This window comes from Anabrus simplex, chromosome 4 (assembly GCF_040414725.1).
Source record: "Anabrus simplex isolate iqAnaSimp1 chromosome 4, ASM4041472v1, whole genome shotgun sequence".
Lineage (NCBI taxonomy): Eukaryota > Metazoa > Arthropoda > Insecta > Orthoptera > Tettigoniidae > Anabrus > Anabrus simplex.
The window spans coordinates 243,974,888-243,998,770 of record NC_090268.1 but is presented as its reverse complement, the minus strand read 5'-3'; positions in this window follow the sequence as shown (position 1 = coordinate 243,998,770).

The following is a 23,883-nucleotide window of genomic DNA, read 5'->3' as shown; positions in this document are numbered from 1 at the left end:
GGGGAGACTGGGATGGGGATATGGGCAAGACTAATATTCTAAGAGAATTACAAGTAGGAGCACAGTTATTAGATGGGGAGATATCAAGACAAGAAGTAATTAGTGTGTTAAGTAAAATACACTGACTGACAGAGCAAATGCAACACCAAGAAGGAGCGGTCAGAACTTTATGCCAATTGCAGGGTAGACTGACGTCACTGAGGTATGCTCATGATGTGAAATGCGCCACTGTGCTGCGCACGTAGCGAACGATAAATGGGACACGGCTTTGGCGAATGGCCCACTTCGTACCGTGATTTCTCAGCCGACAGTCATTGTAGAACGTGTTGTCGTGTGCCACAGGACACGTGTATAGCTAAGAATGCCAGGCCGCCATCAACGGAGGCATTTCCAGCAGACAGACGACTTTACGAGGGGTATGGTGATCGGGCTGAGAAGGGCAGGTTGGTCGCTTCGTCAAATCGCAGCCGATACCCATAGGGATGTGTCCACGGTGCAGCACCTGTGGCGAAGATGGTTGGCGCAGGGACATGTGGGACGTGCGAGGGGTCCAGGCGCAGCCCGAGTGACGTCAGCACGCGAGGATCGCCGCATCCGCCGCCAAGCAGTGGCAGCCCCGCACGCCACGTCAACCGCCATTCTTCAGCATGTGCAAGACACCCTGGCTGTTCCAATATCGACCAGAACAATTTCCCGTCGATTGGTTGAAGGAGGCCTGCACTCCCGGCGCCCGCTCAGAAGACTACCATTGACTCCACAGCATAGACGTGCACGCCTGGCATGGTGCCGTGCTAGAGCGACTTGGATGAGGGAATGGCGGAACGTCGTGTTCTCCGATGAGTCACGCTTCTGTTCTGTCAGTGATAGTCACCGCAGACGAGTGTGGCGTCGGCGTGGAGAAAGGTCAAATCCGGCAGTAACTGTGGAGCGCCCTACCGCTAGACAACGCGGCATCATGGTTTGGGGCGCTATTGCGTGTGATTCCACGTCACCTCTAGTGCGTATTCAAGGCACGTTAAATGCCCACCGCTACGTGCAGCATGTGCTGAGGCCGGTGGCACTCCCGTACCTTCAGGGGCTGCCCAATGCTCTGTTTCAGCAGGATAATGTCCGCCCACACACTGCTCGCATCTCCCAACAGGCTCTACGAGGTGTACAGATGCTTCCGTGGCCAGCGTACTGTCCGGATCTCTCACCAATGGAACACGTGTGGGATCTCATTGGACGCCGTTTGCAAACTCTGCCCCAGCCTCGTACGGACGACCAACTGTGACAAATGGTTGACAGAGAATGGAGAACCATCCCTCAGGACACCATCCGCACTCTTACTGACTCTGTACCTCGACGTGTTTCTGCGTGCATCGCCGCTCGCGGTGGTCCTACATCCTACTGAGTCGATGCCGTGCGCATTGTGTAACCTGCATATCGGTTTGAAATAAACATCAATTATTCGCCCGTGCCGTCTCTGTTTTTTCCCCAACTTTCATCCCTTTCGAACCACTCCTTCTTGGTGTTGCATTTGCTCTGTCAGTCAGTGTAAAAACCAAAGCAGCGGGTGGGGCGAACGGTATTACTAACACAGTATGGAAGGAAGTAGGGACAAATGAATTGATGTTGAAGGTGATGGTTAATTTTTTTAACAAGATATGGGAAACGGCGAAATTACCTAGCGAATAGAGCAAAGGAGTATTATGTCCTATATACAAGAATAAAGGGAGTCGAAACGATCCATATAATTATAGAGGAATAACACTCCTTGACCCGCTATCGAAGGTATGTACAGGAATTCTAGCCAATAAGATTAGAAATTGGGCAGAGAAGTATGGAAGGATATCGGAGTATCAAAATGGGTTTAGAAAAGAGAGAAGTACGGTGGATAATGTATGGAATTTGGATACCTTAATTACGAAGTATGTGAAGATAGCAGTGATGAGATTATATGTAGCAGCAATAGATTTAGAGAAAGCGTTCGATGCAGTGAATAGGGAGGCGTTATTTACCAGATTAAGGGATACTGAGTTATCGAAGAAAACGAGGATGGCAAGAGAAGGAATATATGAGAAAGTAATGGTGACGATTAAATTACAGGGGGTGAGTTGGGTAAGTGTATTGAATCGAAGAGGGGTGTGAGACAAGGCTGTAAGTTGTCACCAATATTACTTTATTGTTTATAAATAATATATTAGACAGACATGGAGGTGAAGGATGGTAATATCCTTGGATAGGGAAACGTGAGATACCGGGACTGCTATTTGCAGACGTTCTATTGATCGTAGCACTAACAGCAAGTGGATTGAAAAGAGGGCTAGAAGAAGTTGTGGAATACACTAGAAGATGCGCACTTAGATTAAATGTTCAGAAGACGCAGATAATCGTATGTAGAAAAAGGAAAGCCAAGAGAGAAAAGAAATGTTGGATAGTAGAGCAGGAAGAAATCAGATCAGGAAAATTGAGTATTCAGGAGTAATAATTAGTAGTAACGGATCCTGGAAGGATCACAACAAAAGAGCCAAACTGAAGGGGACCACTTGTAGGAGTGGGGGTATTAGAAAATAAATTCCCGGATATTAAGTACAAAATTCAGAGAATGGTGTTCCAATCAATGGTTAAAGGAAAAATGTTATATGGGGTAGAAGTGTAGGGATTGGAGGAGAGTAGAAAGGAATTGAACCAGGTGGTGGCAAAATTTAGTAAGATTATGATGGGGGTTCCAGACTGTACTGCAAATGTGGGGACTAGATTAGTATGTAAAGAATCGATAGACATTACTATAGCTAAGAGGGTGATGAAGTATTGGATGAGATTGGAAGAAGGGAAGGGAGGGGATTTATTACAAGAGGTGTATAGGTTTCAGAAAAGTATGGAGAACGAAGGGTACTGGGTGAATAAGTGCAAAAATAAATTACGAAATTTAGGGTTAGGAGATCTAGGGTGTGAGAGATAGGGAGAGAGTAAAGAATGGGTATGGAGAAGAGTTAAAAAGAGAGTGACTGATACAGAAAGACAGAGTTTAATAATGGAATGTAGGGAAAGGGACTCGCTATCAGTATTAAACAAATTGGTGGAAACTACGAACCCGAGAACCGAATTTGAGGGTAAAAGAGTTTTATACTGGTGGGTTATTGGACATCCAGAAAATAGGGGATAGATAGACCGAGAAAATAAGGATAGATGTATTTTATGTGGGGAGGGATGGTCGGACCTACTTATATTTACTCAATGTAGTGCGTTAGAGGAGATGAAAAAGAAAGCGTTGAATAAGAAAGAGATAGAAAAAGTAGAAAAGGGTTATAATATGACGTCATGGCTGTGCAGAGAATGGAAAAGAGGAACAAATATATCAAAATATTTAAATTTTGTTAGAGCTAGATTTTTAAAGAAATTAAGGGAATAATAGGTAGAAGGGTGTTTCAGAGGAATGGGATGAAACATGTAGACGAAACTGTTAGATTATATATAATGTAAATAAATAAGAGGAGATCTGAATATACTGGAAAATAATGTATTATAAAAAGAAAATTGTAGATTTTGAAAGAAGATTGTATGACGTTGTCGAATGGATTATGTTTCAGTTAATGTAGTGACAAAGGAAGGGATTGTAGATATTAATATTAAGAAAAGAGTTGAAATAGTTAGATAGGGACGATGATGAGCTGATAAATGTGTTATAGGATAGATAATCTAAACATAATAGAAGCAGCCTCTAAATATGAATAAAAGATTCTAATAAGTGATGAGTAGGTAATAGCTAGATAAGGTGAGGTAGGAAAACCTTGTTATAAAGAAATCAGATAGATGAAGGTAAGTTGAGAGAGAACCTGTACAGAGATGGTATAATAATTGAATTGGGAATGTAAACAAATGTGTAATTAGTGAGTGGTTTTAGACTAAGGGACGTAAATAAGATGAAAGAATTATGAGGAGTAAGGAAACTGTAGAACTGTTGGCAGGTTCTGTGCTGTTAAAAGTGTTAAAAATATTAACTCTAGGACATAGTGGATGAAAATAAACAAGCAGTGTGTAAATTACAGTGGACAAGTTACAATAAGATAGATGAACAGGTGTATTGAATGGTAATGTAAAGAAATGTGCAATTAGTTAGTGTTTTTTTTGACTAAGAGACGGAAATGAGATGAAAGATCGGTTCGGAATAAGGAACGGTAGAACTGTAGACAAGTTCAGTGTTGTTAAAAGGTGTTTAAAATGTTAACTCTAGGACATGGTGTTGAAAATAAGCAAGCAGTGTGTAACTATAGTGGATAAGTTACTATAAGGTAGATGAACAGGTGTAAGTGAGAAAGAGAGATGGAAAGATTTGGAAGAGGGTGGGGGATATAAGAGATGGAAGGGTGGGGTGTGACAGACCCATCCCAAGGTGAAAAGAATAAGCATGTCCGCACAGGGAGGTACTGGAGATTCAAAGATGGGAGCAGGCAATGTGTATGTAAGACGACTCGGTTTAGCAGGCGGGGCAGTAGATAAGAGTGTGACGGGTCACATGATAGACTGGATTCCGCTTCAGGGATTCGTCACGCAAAGAATGGGAGGGAAGCACTTTGCCAACGAGGTTTAGGTGGGGATGACATCTGACCCACTGGTGTGGCTGATAGTGGTATCAGAGGTGGGAGGGGCTCTCTCCATATCAGGGGATACCGTGAACAGCCAGTTGTCTTTTTTCTTCTTTTCCTTTCTTTTCTGTTAGTTAGTTGTAGTTCTAGTGAAGGGTGGTGCAGCTCATGGTCTTGTATTTCGCCTGTACGGGCGCCACCAAATTAGTTAGAGTATGTAGTTAAGTAGTTTTAAGAGATATATAGTAGATATTGTTTGTTTATTTTTTGTTTCTGTGTGTTTCATTATCTTTATTGCCTGTAAGCCGATGGTGTATACTAGGGTGGGCAATAAAGAGATTCTATTCTAATCACAGGCAAAGCCCAGACCCGTGTTGTTGTCCACAAGGGTACGACTCACGGGTATTGGAAATCCACAGTGACCCATTCTCTGCTTCTACTAATTACAATCCTATTTCGTACCTAATGTAGTGGTACTACTCACAAGTACAGGCAACCTATAGCGTTTCCCGCGTGATGGTACTAATTAAAAGTAGTTTCATGGTTCTAATACAATCATCCCTTGGTCTCCCCATTTAGTCGCCTCTCACGACAGGCAGAGGATACCGTGGGTGTATTCTTCGTCTACATCCCCCACCCACAGGTGGTAGACAGAGAGAAAGTAAGAAATCAGGAAGGGATCCGTCACTTCGAAAAATGAAGTAACGGACGAAGAAAGGCAAGGGCCACGAAGGGCGTGAAAATGAAAGACTCCCTAGGCCTCTAATGTTCTAATACCATCGGGGTCGGAAAATAACAAGTGTTGACCAAGGGGGGTCGGACAGGATAGATGAAAGTGAGGAGCCTGCCACACGTAAGTGGAAGCAATGCCAGATCTTAGCTAAGGGCCCCGTGGTCGCCAACCCACGTTCCCAAGTTGAGAGCCCCTTGGGCCCCTTTTAATCGCCTCTTACGACAGGCAGCCGTGGGTGTATTCTTCATCTGCTTCCCCACCCACAGGGGATGTATTGTGAATTAATGGAGTAAGTTGAAATTGGTATGTAGTAAAGTAATTTGGAATTGATTTGGAGTGTGAAGTGTAAGTGAATGACTGTGGAGCTGGATGGAGGTTCTGGTAGGTAATGAAGTGTGTATATTTATTGCTGATGTTGTAATTGAAATGTATGACTAAGTGTTGGAGTTGGTGGTATATAGTGGTATGTGTTTGTATATTGAAGTTAATGGTAAAATGTGTTTTGGAGGTGTCTGGTATACATAATGGCAGAATTTAAGAGTGGAGATGGAGAAGTAGTGGAATGCGTAATGGCAGAATTTAAGTGTTTAGAGGGATGAGAATAGTAAAAGGGTGTTTGTTTGATTGTTAAGTGTGAGTGGTGAAATGTTATGAGGAGGGATATAAAGTTTGAATGTGTTTGTTAAGCAATATTTAATATGGAGCCTCGCTTGGTATTTTAATGAGTTGGTAATGATTAGTGAATTTAATGTGGAGATTGATTATGTGTTTGGGAAGTTGGATGGTAATTTTACGCTATTTGTATGAAGAAGATATTGAGGTGGCGGTATGAGATTGGCATGTTGATGGTAATTTTAATTTGGAAGTAATGGCGAGTTGATGCTATTTTTATGAATAAAAGATTGAAGTGGCGGTATGAGATAGGCAAGTTGGCGTATGGTGTTATATGCAGAGTGATTGTGTTTAGTAAATAGACAGGGTTGGTAAACCTTAGTTTGGTGGACGTGATGGCAAAATGTAATGTGGAGAATGCCTCGGTATTTAAATTATGTTAAGCATGGTTAAATATGATGAGTAAAAACAGAGAAGTAGTACAGGATAAAGTTGCAATGTGAGCAGAATTAGGTACCCATAACCAGCTGGTGATGTACCGCAAGTCTTGACTCTGATAGCTAAAGTGGGTCAAGTAGATGGATGGAACGAGGAATGAAATGTGCAAAGTTTTGCGTGACTAGACGGGAGGGACAAGAAAGTCATTAACATTCCCAATGCCTTTATTTTATATCAACTTAATTAGGTCTTTTAATTCTATTTTATTTAAATTGCATATTCTGAAAAGACAATATGAATATCCAGGGTGGACATTGGACGTGGCATGCAGGGACTGAGAATGACTTCTGCGGCAATCCTCACCTTGGGGGTCACGTTTGCGGAGTATCCGATGGACATCATGGCATGTCCTTTCGTTTGATTATTATTATTATTATTATTATTATTATTATTATTATTATTATTATTATTATTATTATTATTATTATTATTATTATTATTATTATTATTATTACTATTATGTTCATTTATTCTGTTTATTTGTCCGTTTTTGCCCACTGCATTCCAAGTCCTATGGATCACTAATAAGGGTTGATCACGGGCCATATAGCAGTGCATATGGGGATTGTTTGCCCTTTATTTTCATTTTATTTTGCTGATTTTTATTTTATGTCGTTTTACTAGATTATAATTTACTGTCCTTTTGCATCCTGTAATTGGCTTAGGCTATTCCAAATTTGAACCATGTATTGGGTGGAAACATGCTAGGTTCAATAACACTACTACTACGATAAAATCATTAATGAAAGGTGGTAAGTTAATACACCTAACATGTGTAATGGATCAGCATACGATACAACTGCTCGTCAGGAATTGCGCAATACAAATCAGGAGGATATCGCCTTTAAAAAGGACCACCAGGAAAAAGGGTGATGTTCCTCAATTCAGGGTAGTGTTCTTAGTCCATAATAGCATATTAGATTCAATTGAGGGTTTTTCATCGAATAAACAAGAATTTTAACCATAAAAGTAGAGAATAAAGCCTACACATTGATAAATATCCATGCTCCAATGATTGATAAAAATATGAAAGAAAAGGAATAAACGGAACGTTTTTTGGAAGAACTCTACCAATTTATATCAAATATCCGTGATACACACATTCAAATCTTACTTGGGGACTTCATTGCGAAAATAGGACAAGAAAGAAAATTTCGTTCAGAGGTGGGACAATGGCCAGCTCATAAATTAACAAACAAGAATGGTCAAAGTTTTATTGAACTTTGTATAGATCATGGATTAATTTTGGAAATAACAAAAATTAAAATAAGACCACACAAGTAATGACTTGGAAGTGCCCTAACGTTAAATTGGGGGAGTTCCAGATAGATCCTGAAACCATGGACAGATATCATACATTTATAATGTAAACGTCTTCTGTGGGGTAGACATCTATTCGGATCACTACACCTCAAACATTAAAATCAAGTTGACATAAAAAAGAAACACAAAACCATTCAAATCCAATAGGAGGAAGAATTAAGACCCTAGTCATTTAATAAATAATACAGTATATCTTGAGAGATCCAAAATTCCTCTACAGGACAAATTGGGGACGACAATTAGTAAACCGATAACCATAGCTGAAGAAATTGCTCCCATTAAAAGAAGAAAGAAACATGCATGGTGAATGCAGAGTGTGACACAGTAATTCAGAAAATGCACAAATCGTAGTTAAATGATCAACAAAAGAAAACAGAAATTTCCTGAGAGGAACTCACGCCAGAAGATAAACAGCCAAGGAAATGAGAAGGATTAAAATAATTCATCAATTGCTAAAATTCATAGATGAAGCATTCAATCAACATAAGACAAGGGATTATTACAAAATATTTAAGAAATACCAATCAAAGTATATTCCACTAACACTTACGATGAGAAATACAAACAGAAAAATAACACATAATCAAGACAATGCCAAAATTTTAGCTGAGTACTTCCAAAAATTACTTAACAGTAAGGAACAAACACAATACCTAGAGTAGGACAGTCGCACTAAAAATAAAACACTTCTAGTATAGGCTATGCCACCAGATTACAATGAAGTGCTAAAAGCAATTGGTTCATTTAAGAGTTACAAAGCAACTAGTTGGAAGAATGCAAATGAAAAAATACATTCGGATGTACATACACACCTCGTAGACATTTGGAATACTGAGAAAATGCCTGAAGAACGGAACAGAGGGATAATTCACACATTGAAGAAAGGTGTGGGGGCGGGGTGATAGACCAGATCCAAATAACTCTGCTGGATATCACACACAAGATTTTCTCTAAGATTATACAAAAGAATTCAGAAAGAACTTTTCGGCGAAGTTGGAGAATATGAAAGAGGATTTCGTCCAGGAAGAAGTTATCCTGATCGAATTATCAGTTTAACATGGATCACGAAGCATCAAAGAGTTAGGAAGAAGAGTTTAGTTTTCACTTTTGTTGATTTTATAAAGGCACATAAACGTATCCATCATGAGTCATTAGTGAATATTCTTAAGAAATTAGGTGTACATCAAAAACTAATTACCCTTATCGGAATCATCCTTAAGAATGCTAAATCTAAAAGTTAAATTTCGATGAATTCTCGGAACCATATGAAATTAAAACAGGACTTCGACAGGGGGATGAGGATGGAAGAAGACAACATAAAGACTGGCAAAAATATTAAACTTAATTGCTTTGCATTTGCAGATGATCTTGCGCTACTTGCAAATAATATAGAATAAGCTAAATTTCAAATACAACAACTTGAAAAAATAGCAAAAACAGTTGGAGTACACAATTTCATTTTTTTTTTAAATCAAAAATTTCGAAGTTGAAGTACCAGCTATACTGTTAAACAATACCAAAGAAATTAAGATTGTAAATAAGTTTAAATATCTTGGTGAAATTATAACCTGCAACTCCAATGAAAGAGCACCAATAGACGGTAGAACACTTAAATTACAACAAGAACAACGAATTACCTGGCCAATATACAAGAAGAAGTTGATGAATGCCAAATTTCAACATCACTATTCCATCATTAAGCCTGAAGCGACATATTCTAGTGAAACGCTAATTAAATTGAACACCAAATCAATAATGGATAGACTGCAGAAGGTTGACAGAAGGATTATCAGAACAATCATTAATAAAAAGCACCAGGTAGATGGATAATTGAGATTGTTGCCTAACGCATTGGTATACTGGAAAGTGAGACAATGACAGACAAAATGAGAAAAAGGATACTTGCCTTTATCTGTCATATATCAAGATCACAAGAAACTGGGCTATTGAAACAACTATTTAACTACTTTTGGAAAAGTAAAACAAAAAATAATTGGTTCAAAGAAGTCCAAGTTGATTTAGAAAAGTTGAATATTTCAATGATACAAATTGCAAATACAGTAAAACCTCCATACATCAGTCATTGGAACGCAAAAATCGGACTTTGAATTACATGATTTGGAATTAACCGCCAACTATTTAACTACATTCGGAAAAATAAAACAAAAAGTAATTGGTTCAAAAAAGTACAAGATGATTGAGAAGATTCAATATTACAATGCAACAAATTGCAAATGCAGTAAAACCTCCTTAAATCAAAGTCGTTGGAACGCAAGTATCGGACTTTGAATTCATGATTTCGAATTAAACGCCAACTATTTAACTACTTTTGGAAAAGTAAAACAAAAAATAATTGGATCAAAGAAGTCAAGATTATTTAGAAAAGTTGAATATTACGATGCAACAAATTGCAAATACAGTAAAACCTCCTTAATTCAAAGACGCTGGAGCGCTAAAACGCAAATCAATCGTTGGAAATGATTGAAAAATTACGAGCTTTGATTTTGTTGGTACTTTGGGATCCCAGAGGAGTGTTGGTGGTAAAAGTGAGAGCTCTTCTGCACTCTATTTGCCACCTCCTTTATGGCTAGTGTATCTCGAGATATTACACTGCCGAGTTCAGAAAGAAGAGGTTTCGCGAGAGAAGGAAGATGATGAAGGTTAAATTCCCTGTTAATTCTTTGAAATGGTCTCTAGTACATTGTTTCAATACAAAAATTTTGCAGCAAAAAAGGATTGAAACATCACAGTGCCCAGGAAGAAACAGTAAGAGAGCAGGAAAGCCACCAAACCAGGTGGAACAACAGAATCCATCTTGTCTCTTTGACCGACTCATATTAACACATTGAAGTTGGGCCCCAAATGGAGGCTGCTACACAAAGTAGACCGGATATTTCAAGCCTCCGAAAAAGAAATTACACTGCTGCTTTCAAACTAGTGTACCTCGAAAAGTGTGACCTGTGTTTTCAAGAAAAGACGAATAAATTTTTTGGTGTTCTAAAATTTACTGCAATAGTCTTTTTAACTTAATTCATAACATCAAAAAGTTTCGAATTAGGAAGAATGTAAAATTTTAATTTGGACTTTAAAAGAAGGTTAATTATGATTGGACAAATTTACTACTACTATTATTAAGATTTATTGTAATTTTGAAATGTGTTTAAAAATTAATTGGATCTTTATTTCTGAGGCAGCCTATACCGCACGCGCGGTTTCTGCTAATGAAAACTTTTATGTCGCAATAGAAATGTTCGAGAACTTGTGAAGTACTTTATCGTCAAAAATGTACTTTTTATTGCTTCCAATAAGAACTATTTTAATTGGTTGGATTAACAACCATGGTAACTGGTGAAAATTTATGTCTGAATTGTAGCGAACTTCCCTGATTGGCTTTTTGCGTGTTTCTCAATTTCCGGCTTTTGGCTCCTTGGTGGGAGCAGGGCTGTTGTCCGCGTCTTTGGTTTTTGTACGGTTTAACAGCTGGACGCTCTTCGGGTGTCGTCCCGTCAGCGGGCTCTAGCCACCTCAGGGTAAGCGCGCTTTCTCCTCTTCAACTTTAAATTAACATGTAAATTACCTTTTAGATCCGGAGTTTACCTTAGACCTTGGCTTTAGCCACCTGTCTTGTAATGCCTTAGCTCTGCAACAAGGCACATCCTTTTGATTTTGGAGGCAAATCCCTCTTCTTTAATTAACACATTTGGTTGTTTACATGTAAAACTAATTTTCCTCAGGGAATGACTACCGTAATTCAGTTTCGATTTAATGCACACATGTTAGAGCTATACCTCTTTCGCTGAAGCGTTTTAGGAAAGGCAGCAACTCCAAAGGCCTCTCCTTTAAGTTTTAAATGATCGATTTTTTATTTTTTCTTGTAAATCAAATTGTAAAGTTGATTCTATTTCCTTCAACGTAACTTTAAATGACAACCGTCTGTAATCAGGATGCCACCGGTTATGTTTCATCATGCACTTGTGTGAAGAGTTTAGTGTTTTCAGGTTAAATAAGCTTTTGAAGAAAAGTAAAGAGGAAATATTTTAGTAATTGATGTGCAGCAGCACAGATTCCTATAATGTTATTTTTGTGTATTCTGAAAGCCATGGATTCGAACTCCGTGGCTCATTTATATTATTTTATGCTACACCTTTATTGCCAATGTTACCTTTGTTTTAATTCGCTGTTGTTCTGTTCTCATGTTATGCCTTCTTTTAATTTGTCAGTAAATGTGGATTGAAGGATAACCGCATTAACGTCTCTTTCCTACAACGTCAAGTACTACTCCATCCTCTTAAGGATCCCAGCCCGTTTTCCCACATCCTTCACTAGTCGTCATGTAGGTAATTATCATCATCATCATCATCATCATCATCATCATCATCATCATCATCATCATCATCATCAGCAGCAGCAGCAGCAGCAGCAGCAGCAGCAGCATTTTACAGTTCCAGTTTCCTGGGAACTGTTGGCGAGCCTCTTCCATTCTGTCTTATAGAGATAAGTTCTGTTGTTATTGACGTCATCCAGTGTCAATCAATCAATCAATCAATCAATCAATCAATCAATCAATCAATCAATCAATCAATCAATCAATCAATCAATCAATCAATCAATCAATCAATCAATCAATCAATCAATCAATCACTGATCTTCATTTAGGGCGGTCGCCCAGGTGGCAGATTCCCTATCTGTTTTTTTCCCGAGCTTTTTCTTAAATGATTGCAAAGAAATTGGAAATTTATTGAATTTATTGGTAAGTTATTCCAATCCCTAACTCCCCTTAATATAAACGAATATTTGCTCCAATTTGTCCTCTTGAAATCCAACTTTATCTTCATATTGTGATCTTTCCTACATTTAAAGGCAACATCCAAACTCATTCGTCTACTGATGTCCTCCCATGCCATCTCTCCACTGACAGCTCGGAACATACCACTTAGTCAAGCAGCTCGTCTCCTTTCTCCCAAGTCTTAAAACTTTGCAATATTTTTGTAACGCTACTCTTTTGTCGGAAATCATCCAGAACAAATCGAGCTGCCTTTCTTTGGAATTTTTCCAGTTCCTGAATCAAGTAATCCTGGTAAGGGTCCCATACACTGGAACCATACTCTAGTTGGGGTCTCACCAGAGACAAATATGCTCTCTCCTTTACATCCTTACTACAACCCTTAAATACTCTCATAACCATGTGCAGAGATCTGTACCCTTTATTTACAATCATATTTATGTGATTACCCCAATGAAGAACTTCCCTTATATTAATACCTAGGTATTTACTATGATCCCCAAAGGAAACTTTCACCCCATCAACACAGTAATTAAAACTGAGAGAACTTTTCCTATTTGTGAAACTCACAACCTGACTTTTATCCCCATATATCATCATACCATTACCTACTGTCCATCTCACAACATTATCGAGGTCATTTTGCAGTTGCTCACAATCTTGTAACTTATTTATTACTCTGTACAGAATAACATCATCTGCGAAAAGCCTTATCTCTGATTACACTTCTTTACACATATCATTGATATATATATATAAGAAAATATAACGGTCCAAAAATACTGCCTTGAGGAATTCCCCTCTTAATATTTACAGGGACAAATAAAGTTTCACCTACTCTAATTCTCTGAGTTCTATTCTCTAGAAACAGAGCCATCCATTCAGTCACTCTTTTGTCAAGTCCAGCTGCACTCATTTTTGCCAATAGTCTCCCATGATCTACCCTAACAAATGCCTTAGACAGGTCAATCGCGATACAGTCCAATTGACCTCCTGAATCCAAGAGATCTGCTATATCTTGCTGGAATGCTACATGTTGGGCTTCAGTGGGATAACCTTTCCTAAACCAAAACTGCCTTCTATCAAGCCAGTTATTAATTTTGCAAACATGTCTTGTATAATCAGAAAGAATGCTTTCCCAAAGCTCAGATACAATGCATGTCAAGCTGACTGGCCTGTAATTTTCGCTTTATGTCTATCACCCTTTTATTTATATACAGGGGATACTATAGCAACTCTCCATTCATTTGGTAAAGTTGCTTCATGCAAACAATAATCAAACAAGTACTTCAGATATGGTACTATATCCCAACCCATTGTCTTCAGTATATCCCTCGAAACCTTATCAATTCCAGCTGCTTTTCTAGTTTTCAAATTTTGTGTCTTACTGTAAATGTCATTGCTGTGATAGTTAAATTTTAATACTTCTCTCTACTCCCCTTGTTCATTAATGATTCCTGGAACGTCCTTCTTGGAACCTGTTTCTGACTTAAAGTACCTATACATACGCTTCCATTTTTCACTAAAATGAGTGTGGCCACCAATTATGCTTGATACCATGTTATCCTTGACTGACTTCTTTGCTAGAATCAATTTCTCCTTACTTCCACAGCCATTTCTAACTCAATTTCTTTCCAAACTGCACCTCCTCCTTAATCTCTTTACTTCCCTGTTATAATATAGTGGATCTTTACCATTCCTTAGCACCTTTAAGGGAGCAAAACTATTTTCACATTCCTCAACAATTGCTTTAAACCCATCCCAGAGTCTGTTTACATTTTTATTTACCGTTAACCACCGATCATAGTTACTTATTAAAAACTCCCTAATGCCTGTTTTATCAGCCATATGGTACTGCCTAACAGTCCTAATTTTAATCTCTTCCTTTCTTTCACATTTATTTTTAATTACCACAAAAACAGCTTCGTGATCACTAATACCATCTATTACTTCGGTTTCCCTAAAGAGCTCATCTGGTTTTACCAGCACCACATCCAGAATATTCTTCCCTCTAGTTGGTTCCATCACGTTGTGAATCAGGTGCCCTTCCCATATTATCTTATTTGCCATTTGTTGGTTATGCTTGCTGTCGTTCGCATTACCTTCCCAATTGACACTTGGTAAATTGAGATCACCCGCTACGATCACGTTCCTTTCCTTATCGTTTCCCACATAGCTGATTATCTTATCAAATAATTCTGAATCAGCATCTGCGCTACCCTTTCCTGGTCTGTACACTCCAAAGACATTAAGTTGCATATTATCTTTAGAAATAAGCCTTACCCCTAGAATTTCGTGCTTGTCATCTTTAACTTTTTCGTAGCTTACAAATTCTTCTTTCACTCCCCCTCCTACCATTCCTATCCTATCTCAACGATACACCCTCAAGTTCCGTGAGAAAATTTCTGCATCCATTATATAATTTTTCAGCCATGATTCAACTCCTATTACAATATCTGGTAAGTATATATCTATTAAATTACTTAATTCTATCCCTTTCTTTACAATACTTCTACAGTTGACCACTAACAGTTTTATGCCATCCCTACTTGATTTACAGTTCCCTGTTCCCTTAACACCGCTCCGTAGGCCACCCTGTTTCCCTGAATGTACCTCCCTATAACCCTTCTAAACAAATTTCCTAATTTATGTGTATCACTGCGGTTTAAGTGAAGGCCATCTGAGCGCAGATCCCTATCTCCTACCTACCCGTTAGGATCTAGAAATTTCACTCCCAGTTTCCCCACATACCCACTCCCTAGTCTCAATTAAATCCCCAATCACCTTCCAGTCAGTATCCCTCCTACACCGTATTCCACTGATAACAATCTCCGCTTCCTTAAACTTCACCCGTGCTGCTTTTACCAGATCCCACACATCACCAACTATGTTGGTTCTTATACCTGCTTGTCTTACGTTGTTAGTACCAACGTGAAACACTATCACCTTCTCCTTTTCCTCCTCCTTCTCTTCTACTTTCCTCAACATCTGCCTTAACCTAATTCCCGAATAACACACTACTCTGGTACCCTTTCCTCCACACACTTTCCCGACATGTCTAACGATAGAATCCCCCATGACCACAGCCTCAATCCTACCCACCTCATTTGATCCCCTACCCTCCTGGTCAGTCCTATCTTTCCTGACAGCTGCAGAAGCTACTTCCCCCTCCCTTTTCTCCATCCCATGACCCTGTTCCACCTGCCTTTTCCAATCCACTACTCAACATTACCCTTTCCTACCTCTTCCCTTTCTTCTACTTCCAAACTTCTCGGCAACAATTCCCTGTACCTCATCTTCCCTCGGTTGTTCTACCTACAGTGACTCGTACCGATTTCTCACTGACACCTATCCTGAATTTTGATCCTGAATGGAGCCCTTAGCCTGCAGTCTCCTTCCTCTTAAAACATTTGACCACCTGTCTTCCACAATTCCCCCTTTCCTTCCAATCCCTCTATTACACCTACTGTATCCTGTACATTGTTTGGAGGCCTACTATCCCTCCTATCCTCTGAGAGAATCCTAATTATCTCCCTCAAGCTCTCCAACTCTTCCCTCATACTCCTTAATGCCTGGCCACACCCACAGTTCCTACACTCGGACTGCTTAGCCATTTTTACTAAATAATGAAAAGAAAAGCAAAAATAAGAAAAATTCTGTGCAAAATAGAAATGAAAGGAAAGAAATATTCTCTAGGTTAGTTCACAATGATCACACGACAGTAAGTTATTTAGTAAAAGCTACTACTACACTACAATACTACTTAATTGTACTATTTTTATTCCTACAACACGCTAACACGATGAAAATTGCTGTTAATTACTGGAAACAGAGAATAATACACAAGAATTACACAATTCTTAACTGCAGTTACGTCTACCCTAGTTTCAACAACATAATTTTTAGTAAGAGAGTTACTACACAAACCATAGAAAAGTTACCGTTCTATACTATACAAACATTTCACAGTAATAGAATAAACACACTACTTTCTAATATGATGCTATAATACACTACAATAATTTTAAACTACGTTCAGACTAAGTACAGATACTACAAAACACTACAATAATTTTAAACTACGTTCAGACGTATTCTAATTACAACAGGTTATTACCAAGCAAAAACAGAAAAGAAAATTACCATTTAAGTTCGAAATTCGCAAAACTACTCAAAATTATAGAATATGCACTCTAATTTCTAATAAGTTACCGGTACTATACTACACTACAATAATGTTAAAACTACGTTCAGACGTATCCTAGCTTCTTACTAAGCACAAATAGAAATGAAAATTCCAATTAGGCCTAAATTTAGATATTCGCAAGAACTACCGGTAGGTACTCATAGATTACCAACAAAGTTAAACACGTATACAGATTAATATTAGTACTACTTTGTCCTACTATGCTGTAATAGAAATAAAACCTGCTGTTTACACAAAATACACACAAATATAACAGGCAAGATACTATCTAATAAACCGTATCTACACTACAATTCTCAACTGAAATGCGGTTATGTGATCTTTACAGAGGGTGGATTACTATTATTTTCTCTACTCCGCGGGACGGAGAATAAAAGTGTCCTTAAATCTTGAAAAATATGAGGTTGTTTACAATACTTCCTCAAAAGTATTTCTGTCTAAACTATGCCAGGGACTTGAATTGCAATTATCGGAATGTAGGAACTTGATTATTAGCTAACCGCTCATAAATACTGAAATGTCGAGGGTGAGAAATGTAAATTACGGATACTTTAACTGCTTACTCTGAACTACATATGATCGGAATACAAGAATCATCTCATAATCCTTTTTCCTCGCCATGTTGCCATCGGGTTCAGCAGTCCGGTGTATCTCTCGTTTTGACTTTTTATGGAAGTTATTTCGGGCATGTGAGATATGGGCCCACGGTGCCTATAGGGCAGTGAGGGGGCTGTCCTCTTTTGGCCTCTGCCCCTACCATGCTGCGACTTCAGGACTGATGGTGTTCTCATTCTCTACTCCCCGAGACAGAGATTTTCTTCCTTCAGGGCCTACAGTTGAAGGTCTGTCATTTAGTCTGGCCCCTAACCCTTGACCTTACCGGAAAGGGTGACCCTGCCAGGAGCCGAAGCTCCCGCCGGCATCGCTCTTGGGATCACTGAGGCACGCAAGCCTCCCCAACACGTCAAGGTACCAGACCATGGGTGAGGGGAATACAAGAATCAACTGATTTTTATTTATATTTTCTTGATACACTACATCCTTTGTTGACAGACTATAGAAAACAATGCGAATATTTGAATAAGAAGAGCGACAATAATCAATAACAATTACAACAGTTAACTATTTCGCCAGTGAAATGCTGTATATTCTGTTGAAATTCTTTCTTTAACCAAAATTTACAACAGTATCGCGTTATTAAAATAAGTTATTACCTTCGTGATGGGCGGGCCCGTTGAACTGCTATTTGAAATACCCTGTCAAATGCCTGCACTAATAGATATAACCGCTGCCAATGTTACGACTCTTTTTAATATCCCGTCTTTGTAAGTACCGTATCTTATCAAAAACATATTGATATTTTAATTATACTATTAAAAAGAAAGATATATTTCTTCTTTCACGCAGACCTAAATTACCGGTTGTAATCTAGCGAACCCCTACGAAACTACTCAGTGTGAAAACTGTAAATAAATGCCACTAATCGCAGATTACTGCAAATAAACATTAAACACAATTATTTGTGGAGCTAAATGTATCACACACACACACACACACACACACACACACACACAAAATTTGGTAAATTTCTACAATTATTAACTATTTTATCACTGAGATAACATAGAGCTCTTGGAACAGTCAGCCACTCGCTAGCGCATCCAACAATGGAAAAACCTTTCGCGATCTGCAACGTCAATCTTTACGATGTCGATCCAGTGGGTTCTTGATCTTTTCACCATCTGTTTCCCTGCTACATGTCGCTCCAAGTTAACATATGCTGTCCTTGTTGACTCCATCCTCATTACAAGCCCAAACCGCCTCAGTATGGACATATAGATACGATCTAACAATGATGTAACAATCCCAGCTTTCTTCCTAACTACATCATTCCTCAACTTGTCCAGTTTGGTTTTTTGAATTGTGGACCTAAGGAATTCATCTCGGATGCCTGCAACCTTGATGAGTCTTTCTTAGTGAGGGTGCAGGTTTCAATACCCTAGGTTAAGACTGGTATGAAGTACTGATTGAAAATCACCAACTTTGATTCTGTTGGTACTTTGGGATCCCAGAGGAGTGTTCGTACTTGCTGGTAAAAGTGAGAGCTCTTCTGCACTATTTTTGCCACCTCCTTTGTGGCTAGTGAGTCTCGAGATATTACTCTGCCGGGGTATCGTAAAGCTTTCCACATTTTCTAGTGGATGGTTTCCTAGCATGATGTTCGCTGGTCGTCCCTCTCTGTTTATTGCCATCGCTACTGTCTTGAGTTCGCTTATCTTGAGATTGAACTCTTGGATCTTAACCTTCCATTCATTGAGTCTCGACTGTACTTGTTCCTCACTTTCTCCCCAGATCATAACATCATCAGCAAAGGCCATTGCATTTAGTTCACCAGAGGTTTCCTTGATGTTCTTCATTACGTCATCCATGATGGTGATAAACAACAAAGGGGATAGTTCACTGTCTTGCTAGACTCAATGTTCGGTCTTGAACCAGGATTAATGTCCGTCACCCAATCGCACGCAGCTGGCACAGTTCTCATACAGCATCTGAACTTTCCTCACTAGTCCCTCTGGCACATTACTTTTTCTCAGGCATTCACATATCTTCTCTCTTGCAATGCTGCCATATGCCTTCTCAATGTCAAGGAAAACCCTAAACAGATCTTTGCCTTTTTTCCAATATTTTTCCATTAACATACGGACACTGAAGTTTAGGTCTGTTGTGGACCTGTTAGGCCTGAAGCCATACTGTTCATCTTCTAACTGTGGCTCTAAGATGACTCGCAATCGGCTCTCTAAGAGTTTCCCAAGAATCTTAAGCCCATGAGAAAGGAGTGTTATTCCCCGGTAGTTGGAGCATTTTCGGCGATTTCCTTTCTTAAACAGGGGGATAATGACACCCTTGCTCCAATCAGTAGGTATCTTTCCATCTTTCCAAACTGCATTGAGCACTCTGTGCAGCCAATGTACACAGTGGACTCCTGCAGCTTTAATCATGTCCGTGCTGACTTCATCGATTCCTGAGGATTTCCCTTGCGGAATCTTCTTAAGGGCTGCTTCTGTTTCCGCCCATCTAATAGGAGGTACCTCTGTGCAGGTTTCAACAGCTGGTTCTTTTGTTCTCTGATCTGCTTCTGTCCTGTTCAGTAAGTGATCAAAATGATTTCTCAGAACCTCTCTAATGTCCTCTTCTTTCCTGGCCAGGTTTCCATTAGGATCCTCAATTGCTTTGATGGTTTCAACTGAATTTCTTTTGTTTTTGATCACTCTGAACAATAGTTTCGTATTGCCTCTGCTGTCTTCCTTCGGTTATTGAGTAAATTTCTCCCAGCACTTTCTCTTCTCCTCTGCTACTACTCTTTTAACACTCAATTTCTTGTCGCGGTAAACTTGTTCGAGGTTTCTGATCTTCCCCTCGTCACTTATCTGTTCTGGCTTGGATTTCTCTCTATCTCGTTCTTTTTGTGCCATGTTCCTTTCCTTTATTGAGGATCTTACTCTCTTATTCCACCAGGGTGTCTCTTTTTCCCTTACTCTCGCACTTGTCTTCCCGCAAACCTCTTATTGCTTCTTTAATCAACGTATTTTTAAATCTTGTCCACTCTACATCACCACTCTCCATTTGTTCCGTAGGCAGTTGTCCTCTTATACGGTCCTGATAGTCGGTTCTTTTTCCAATCTCTTGTAGTTCTTACAGCTTAATCTTAGGTAATTTTCTGGTTGTTATCTTTGGTACATTAATGTCTTTCAGATCTGCTACGAATAACCGGTGGTCGCTATTGAGGTTCTCACTTGGAATCACCTTGACATCAGTCACAAGTCTACTTCTTTCTTTATCTGTAATGACATAGTCAGTGACCGTCTTACTCTTTCTATCCCAGCAGTAACGGGTAATCTTGTGACGACTCTTTTGTTGAACCAACCTTTTTTCACTACCACAGTTTCTTATGCAGAACTCTAGGAGATGTTTGCCTTCTGAATTCCTTCTCCCATAACCATGTGGTCCCATCACCTTCTCATAGCCATTCCTGTCTATCCCGAGCTGTTCGATGAGGTCCTCGATGATGATTGACCTCTCTTCACTGATGATCTCTTCTAGGTCTTTCATCTTGATTGCAACCTGTCAGAGGGGCATACACTTTCACCAGTGTCAGCTTCCGTTTCCCAAGGAGAACTGTTGCCTTTATTATTCTCTCATTGATGTACTGGATCTCTGTAATACCGTCTAAATCTTTAGACAATATCAATCCTACTCCATTTTTCATCTCTCTGTTGTTACCATACCAGTAGAGGGTATAGTTTTTCTTGAAATCTCTCTTTGGTTATCTCGTTTTTTTATCTAGCAACATGTGTGTCCGAAACCTCGATGGTAATATATGTTGTCTTGCTTTTGGTATACTTCCTCTTATCCTTATTATTGATTTTAAAGTGTTCTTTTCATTAATGTTGCCTGTTTTGGCGTGACATTCTATTAGCAGAGCGTGCGTTGTATAAGAAAGAGATGGTGACGGCGGTAACCCTTAAACCAACCTAAACATTTTTGCAGGTCCTTGCTGTCAACATGTCTCGTGTTGTTCCTAATACTTTTCATTTGAGAAAGGAAGAACTAATTTACGAAATTCGAATTCGTAAATTAAATTCGGCAGGAAATTTTAGAGATGACACGAGCCTATTAAAACAGTCCCTTAAATGACCGGTAACAATTCCTGCGTTAACGACAGCCAAATTGTGCGCACTTTTAGCAGTGGTTAAAGATAAATGGACAGAATTTGAGGCCATTCTTGTGCATTATTTTTCTGAGCCCTCACATGGTCAATTTAACACGTGTGAACGCCCAACTGCAACATTGCGTGGATCGGTTTCGCGATTTGATGCCTCTCAATTTGCTAGTAAATGTCCGGCGAGAGTATGAATCCTTATTAACACAATTTTCTCGGATATTTGATAAAATCTTAGCCTTGCTTGAAGGGAATTAATTGCCTACTACAAGTTGTGATATTCAGGTGTCTACTCCTTCTGAATCGTGTGAGAGTGAAAGAATTACTCCAATTTCTGTGTCTACTCCCTCTGAAACTTGCACTGTGGTCACTAGTGATAATGTTCCCCTGGGATCTTCTTCTGTCCTCTTGCGTGTAAATAATGCATGTAATGGGTCTCCTACACATATTCGTATGTCTTTTAATTTTCCTGTGGCACCTAGTAACACTACTGTGTCTCAGTGTCAGCCTTCTATTGCTACACAACCTGTTTCTCATATGCTGATGCGAAAATATCCCCCTGTCCAAGTGCCACCTGTATTAAATACTTCGGTTGTTTCTCAAATTTGTGATAATGTTTCGCAGATGAGAATATCTGCATCTGTTCCACTGCAGTCTAACGCTGGTCCTAATCTCACTTTCAGTACTCCATCCTTTTCTCAAGGGCGCTTGAATCAATGTTACGATGCTGCTGTAATTCCTTCTCAGGACAACTCTAGTCCTTCCCAGGTACCTTCTACACCTGCCGTCTCCAAGATTTTTTGCAATTTACCTCACCCATTAACTACTGTATTTAAGGGTGTGTCAAAGTTCACTGCTAACTCTATTGATGAAGTCATTTCTTTCCTTCGATTTTTAATTGAATTTAAGGATCAGGCTATTGTGTACAACTTAAATAGCGATCACTTCTTCCAAATCTTATATCCACACGTATCTGCAGCTCTTTCTCAGCATATCATTAGGGCCATTTCTAAAAGATGGACAGTGGGTCAATTTCATGCACATGTACTTGAATTCTTTTTTCCTTCTCGTGCTTTGTCTTCGTAGGTGCAGGAACATTATTTCCAGGCGCAACATTTGAACGAATCGTTGTCTGAGTATATTCAGGATATTAAGTTCTACGCTAGAATTTTTATGCTCAACTATTCTGAGTCTCAAATTGTTGCCAGCATTGTTGAGGGTCTTGTCCCTAATTATCGGTCTATCTTGCTCTTTCACCGCGACCAGCAACTTTTGCTCAATTGGAAGCTATCACTGTTTCTGCCGAAGGTATTAGGTATGCCGTCCAGCTACGCGTTGCGTTAGCTCCCCGTCCAATGAGCATGTCTTTTTCACAGGTTACTAAAACAGCTTCTTCTCCTTCTTCCAAGCCACGTAATTCTCGTGCATGTTTTAGTTGTGGCTCCATTGAACATTTTCAGAGGAACTGTCCTAAGATTGAGGCTTTAGGCAATCTAACACCTGATGTGGGTAGAGTCTCTTCCACCAATAACACTTGTCAATACTGGGGGTCGAATAGGCATTTTCCTAGACTGTGCCCTCGCAATTCTTTCGGGTCTGGGCGTTCTGGTAATAGTAATTCTAGACGACTAACCGCCAATTCTTGTGGCAAACCTCAAAGTGTAGCTTCATGTTTTGTCTCTTATAACTGCAGGTTAAATGATTCACCAAATCCTGTAGCTGATATTAGGTCCCAGTCTGAACCTAAGGTTAATTTCCTACAATCTTGTGCCATTTCTGCTATCCCTCCTTGCAAATTACCTTACATATGCTTAGAGGTAAATAATGAACCTGTCTGCGCATTGGTAGCTTCTGGAAGCAGCATCACATTGATGAGTGAGAACTGGTATAACTCGATGAAAACTGTTTGCAAGTTCCCTCCATTGAAACCTGTATCTTTAACTTGCCATACTGCTAACTCTAACTCTTTGAATGTGACTGGATGTAAAGATCAGAATCCGGAATTTCACGTGGAAAATGCCCTTGCTAGTTGCAAAAGATTCAGCTTGTCCTTTCTTTCTAGGTGCAAATTTTATTGCCAAAACTGATATTATTTTGGAACTTCAATTCAATGATTTCCTTTTAAATTTTCCGTTGAATCTTTGTATGCTTGTAGTTTAAAGGAGCCTAACATCAAGGTCATCGGCCTCCCATATTTCTTGTCCCTAAACCACAGGGTGGTTTGAGGCCTGTCGTTGATTTCGGTTCCTGAACAAGAAAGTTGTACTTCAATCTGTTGCCCTTCCTGATTTGCGCTCTTGTTTCTCTTGGTTTGCTAATGCCAACATTTGTACCGCTTTTGATTTGAATCAGGCGTATTATCAGATACCTCTGGCTGAGGGATCCAAGCACCTCACAACTCTTGCCACTGATTAGAATCTCTACAAATTTGGGCGCGTG